Below are 6000 nucleotides of genomic sequence, written 5' to 3'. Positions count from 1 at the left end.
GCCTGGGGCCCCCAGCCGACTAGGGGGCCATGCGCAGTCGGAGTCCAGGCCCCTACCCCCATTCCCACCGCCTCCTCCACACAGCAGGAACCACTGAAGCCTGGCCAAGTATTCTGGGGTCTCCAGACTTGAGGACCGGCTGGAGCAGGAGAACTGGGTGTCCTGGGCCCCCAGCCTGACCCTCCAGGACCCACAGACCCTAGCCGGACCCCTGGAGGCCAGAGCGGACAGCCAGAGTTCCTCGCGGATGGGCACTTGACTGCTGAGCCAGCACGTGGATCCGGGCCGTGCCAGGCTCCTTATGGGTTCCTCCAACCTGGGGAGGGGTGACCTCAGTGATCTGGCCTCTCCCTCCCTGGAGAGTAGGGTCCAAGACAGGGTGGTGACCAGGCTGTAGGGGTTGGAGAGAAGGGCGCTGGAGTGGGCCCAGGCCCAGCCCGGGCCCACAGAGAGCGGCACGGGTGCGAGGAGCCACCACCTCCCAGTCTCCTCCGGGCCTGAGCCAGTATCTTCCCAGAGAAGTGAAGAGCCACCAGGCCCTGATCACATGAAGGTAGGGGAGGGAGAGCCCCTGTCCCCAAGGGGTCCAATCTGGGAGAGAATATAGTGGAATCCCCACACTGTCCCCTAGTGTACCCCCATCTGCAAACACTCGGGGACACCTACCATTTGGGGTCCGGCAGTCCCCGCAGAAACACAGGCAACAGGGAGATCACAGGGATGGGGCCTCATTGGAGAGGGCGGGGAAGGTGGGCATGGGGGAGTCTTCCTCAGGCAGGGCCGTCTGAGGCAGGAGGAGTGGTTACCAGGAGACACTGAAACCACTAGGGTCAGCAGGGCAAAGGCTCAGAGGTGGCAAAGTATGATTTACTCTGGGGTAAAGGGGGGAGTCTTGAGGGGCTGGAGAGGAGCTGGAGCAGGAGAGGGGACAGAGCATACAGCTGAAAGCAGGCTGGGACCAAAATAGAAAAAGAAGGTTTAGGCAGAAGAGAAATCTGATGTGCCAAGAGGAAGGGTAAGAGGGAGGCATGGAAACCAGTCAGGAGACAGTGGTGAGAATGGAGGTGGAGTAAACGGCTGGTAGTGGAGGCACATTCAAGGCATATTCCTTCAGGAGCCTCTGTCCGAGGTTTGGCTGATCCAGGGACTGGGGACAGGGGTGGGATGGGGTGAGGGCAAGGGCACTTAAGGATTGCAAGCATCCAAACCCAGAAGGGTAGAGAGGAAATGTTCAGAAATGGTCTCACTGTAGTTATTATTCATGACCACAGCCCTGTAGAACTTAAGTTCACAAAGGAGCCTTTTAGTTAAAAAAGGGTTGAGTGATTTCACGCTCACAGGCTCTGCACGTGTTCCTGGACCACTTAGAAGCATAGCCAGGGCTGCCCCTCTTTCTGTGACCTCTCTGCTGGCTGATGTCGGAGAGGAGGGCCTCTCCAAGATTTCCTGGCCTGTGTTGTCGTCCATACTGCTATCAGTCCTGGTTCAAGTTCATTAAAGCAGGTTAGAAAGCAGCTTGGTGCCTAAATTTGTGTCCACTGGCCAGAGTCTCAAGCTCCCCCTTGAGGCAGTTCAGTGCGCAGCCTCTTCTGTCAGGGGTTCCAAACACCCACCGTACTTCTGGCAACCTCCACAGTGTCACTGCATTTTTGCTACACCCCTCAATTAAATGCTAGCATGGGAGAAATATATATACATAGGACAAAACCAGAGACTGAAAGGGACCCCTGAGGTAATATAGACCAACTCAGGAAAAGCCCTTGTGGGGACAGAGCCCCAAAGTGCAGTTTCCAGGCTCTCGGCCTCACGTAGAAAGGTGCTGGCTCAGGTAGTAAATGGCCATCAACTGTGATTGGATGGCCATCAGCTGTGGCTAGTTGGCTGTCAGCTGTAACCAGTGAGCCACTGGCCACTAATATAACTGCCGTGGCTACACTAGCAGGAAAATGGGGGCTAGCAAGAAGATGGTGGCTTGAGCTAACAAGAGCGGATTGCAGAGAGGCGGATGCCGCCAGAGAGAATATAGTGATATGACTCCCCTACTTATGGCTCCGTGGGTGTTCCTTTTTGGCCTCACCATATCCTGCGTTCTCTTGTGGGGAGCGGGAGCAGAGACCCCGCCGGACGCCCCGCACGACAGCCCTCCAAGTTGTCCATTGCCTTAGGCCTTGTTAGTGGCAGAGCTAAGACTAGACAGAGCATCTTCAGGTTTCCATACCTGGCGCCATGACCACACAACCCTTGAAACCCGTGGCTTTTCAGTAAGTGGCCAGAGTGAGCCGGCATAAGTAAGAAACCTCTTCAGGCTCATCGGTGTGTCCCAGCGTTGCTGTGCGGGATGGGAGCGGGGGGCATCACTGACGACAATGCTCACCTTCCCTTCTCATCATGTCCCTTTCTTTGCACTCACCTCCTCAGGCCTTCCCCTCCACCAGGCTGCCTCCCTCCCCGCTTGCTACTCCAAAGCTATTACCTACCACAGCCACAAGAGAAGGAAAACAGGGCTGCTGGTGATAAAGAAGTGAGGTGGGCACGAGGGAGGAAAATAAACCCGAGTTGGAATCCACATATCAACTGGGGGCCAGAAACAGGAAAGGGGAGGCAAAGATTCTCTCAGCAGGGGCAGGCCAGCTGCTCTTAGGGAGCAAAAGTCAAGTCAGAAGCCAGGGGCTGCTGGGACCAGTGATGTCATTTTACATGGGACACGGGTTACAAATGGAAACAACAAAACAGAAAGGAAACAGCCATTTTGAAAACTAGGACAAAGAGGAAGATTAGACAAAAAAACTTGTCACAGAAATTTGAACACTGCTATCCTCTGGAGATGTTTAGCAATTTGAAGTTTGGGAAAGAGACAGCTTTTACATACCCTGACAGATTGTGAGTAAAGAAAACAGTTGGATTTAAGCCCATAAATAGAGCTATCTTAAAGGATAAACTGGACTGGCTGTCAGGCCAGAGTTCTTATCCATTAGAAGGGTCCTCCTCAGTCACACCTGTAGAGCCAGTGACTGTTCAGTCCTCCCTGAGCAGGTTCCCCTTGTGGGATATGGAGAGAACTGAAGACCTGCTCCAGTAGACGGCACGTTTTAGTATCATCAGTCCCGTGGGCAGCTTGCGAGGGATGCAGAGTATTGGGCTCTACCTCAGAAATTCTGATTCAGGGGGCATGGGGCGGGACCGTGAACATCCCCAGGTGGACGGTGCAGGTGGGCCACTGGTTCGACTTAGGGAAATGCTGGCTCTCACGGTGCTTCTCAAACTCCCCTGAGACTACGTCACCAAGACTTGAAGATTCCTCGTTCCATCCCTTATGGATTCTGATTTACCAACAGGAGTACCAGGTGATTTTCAACAGGGAAGTTTGGAAAACAAAGGTTTATAGAATGCCCTAGGGCACTTAAAAATGGACCAATTTCGGGCCCCACTCCCAGATTATATAATACATTTGGTCACAGTAAGATCAGATCCCTTGACTGAACTCACCAGGAGTTAATGATCCAAACATCAGCAGCTATGTATTTGAGTTAACAGCTCTGATGACACAAGTTGTGTCCAAAGCACAAATTGGGAAAGCTAAAGAAAGCAGAAGAAAAAATGTGGATACTTTTCACGGGGGCATCAAATTTAATGGTTTTGACCAGCAATGAAGGTGTTGGATTCCTAGTTAACAGAAATAAGATTACCATGATTTTCATGTTCGTGGTCTACAACAGGTTTCAGTGACTTGGAACTGAGAGCTATTTCCATCTTGGCACAAAAGATGGAAGACGTTTTCTGGACCCCCACAACCCGAGCTTCCCGGTTGCTCTGCTCAGTTTTTTAAAAAGTCTATGCACTGCAATTTGGTGCCCTAAGAAGATGGAAAAGGATTCTTCTGGGATGAAATGACTGAAGAGAAAGCTCTTCACTGAATACCTAAACCTTTAGGTAGAGGACACATTTACAGGCAAGAGGAGCTGCTGACCTATTTCACTTTTCAAGATCGTGACACATTTTACAGGCAGCACTGCAGGGAGGCCTAAACAGTCACTCGTTCAGCATCCTTTGGGAAAAGCTACAGAGCCACTTACTTGGAGGGAGGATTGAGTGGGTACAAATGCAGCAGGAGTCCAAGGGACATAGTTCCAACTTGGCAAGAAAAGCTGAATTCTATTTTCAGTTCTAGGCAAGTCGCAGCATTTTTAATACTGAACGGACGGAATGAAAACTGAGTCCTAATCGAATGTCTAAATGGTTCCTTCCACATGAAGAGCTATCAATATTGGGAAAGCACATTTCCACCAGCGAGGGGAGTCTGAAGAGGGAGCTTGCCTCTGTGACAAGGGCTCTTTGTCTAATAGCAACTCCCCTCAGCTGAGATTAATAAAGGCTTCAGTGACTATGGTGATTGGAAGCTTTGCTGTCAGAACTAAGGCTTGATGGACGGCTACCAAATCCAGGGGTCAGCGAGGAACTGGGTTAAAAAAGCAGATGTTTGGGGGCAGCTGGTTGGCTCAGTTGGTTAGAGCGCAGTGCTCATAACATCAAGGTTGCCGGTTCGATCCCCACATGGGCCACTGTGAGCTGCACCTCCCACAGCTAGATTGAAACAACTACTCGACTTGGAGCTGATGGGTCCTAGAAAAACACACTTAAACAAGTTAAAAAAAAAACAAAAAAAAAACAGCAGATGTTCACCATCTCATTGGTGACAGCTGGACCTTTCTAATTCCTTCCTGTACCACACTTAACAAGTATCCAAAGTGAAAAAGGTAAGTGTGAATTCATGGTGAACATTAGTAATATTCGAGAAGTCAAAGAAACTTGCAGAAATGCTTCTGAGTACAAAACAGATGATGGAAACATAAAGCCCAGTGAATTCAACTGCTCTCCCCTTTTAATCAGTTTTACAGAATATCATCATAGTCACATTAGGGAGACAGGATGCGTTTCCTGTACATATACAAGACTGTGCACGCTCATTAACTGAGGCTTATAGGTTTCATCAGTTTCAAGAGAGGCAGTACAAAGCTTTTTAATACAGGTGAAGCACAAGAGTGTGGTAAACAAGACAATTATCAACTCAGCAGAGGTGAATTCTTAAGGCATGAGGCCCCTGCCCACACTGCCTGCCATTAACCAAGTGGAGAGGACTTCCCTCTCGTGAACTTGACCTGTGCTGAGGGGGCCTGTGGGACCCGGCAGTTCCACGGTGACTCCACAGCTCACCCACACCAATCCTGACACTGAGGCAAACTACACCTTCCTTTGTCCAAGTGATCTCAAGAGTAGAAAAGCTATTCCTGGTCATCCTACTTCTTGGGTAACCTACATTCTAAGATAATCTGGCAAAGTTCTCAAGCATTTTGACATTCAAAATATTGCAACTATCTCATCAGTTAATCTACTTACTAAAAATTCTTTGAGCTTCAAGACTGTTTGATTCTCACCCCCCAAATTATGGCAATTGCATACAGAATAAATTCACCAGACTTAAAAGAACTAAAAAGAGGGCGAACATTGACTTTTCCTTAAAGAAATAAAGCAGGAATGGAGGGGGGTAGAAGAAAACGTAGGACAAATGGAGGACGCTAACTCCATTACATTTCTATCACGTCTATGCGAGCCACTAATAATTTTGCGCAAGTATGGTCCTACTTTCCCCTTTCACACCCAAATCACAACAGAAAAGGGAATTTTTAAAACCTCACTCATTTAAAACACTTAGTTGACCTTTACTTGGCCCCAGACGGAATTCCCGGGCAGGCAGTAGGGAAATGGTGCCACTAGGCACTCACTCAGCTTCAGATTCTTACAGCTCGATGCTGTTCGGGCCACACTTTGTTCTATTGCTTGTGCACCTCAGGGCCACAGTCAAAGTCCACGTTGAACAAAGGCTTCTGGGACACAACAGGAAAAGAAAAAAACCATGTATCACATCTACTTGCGATCCCTCACAAAGCCCAATTCTCTTACTGTAGCGATTTAATATCTATATCAAAAAGGCTTTCATAAGCA

This window comes from Rhinolophus sinicus, linkage group LG04 (assembly GCF_036562045.2).
Source record: "Rhinolophus sinicus isolate RSC01 linkage group LG04, ASM3656204v1, whole genome shotgun sequence".
NCBI lineage: Eukaryota > Metazoa > Chordata > Mammalia > Chiroptera > Rhinolophidae > Rhinolophus > Rhinolophus sinicus.
This window is presented reverse-complemented; position numbering follows the sequence as displayed.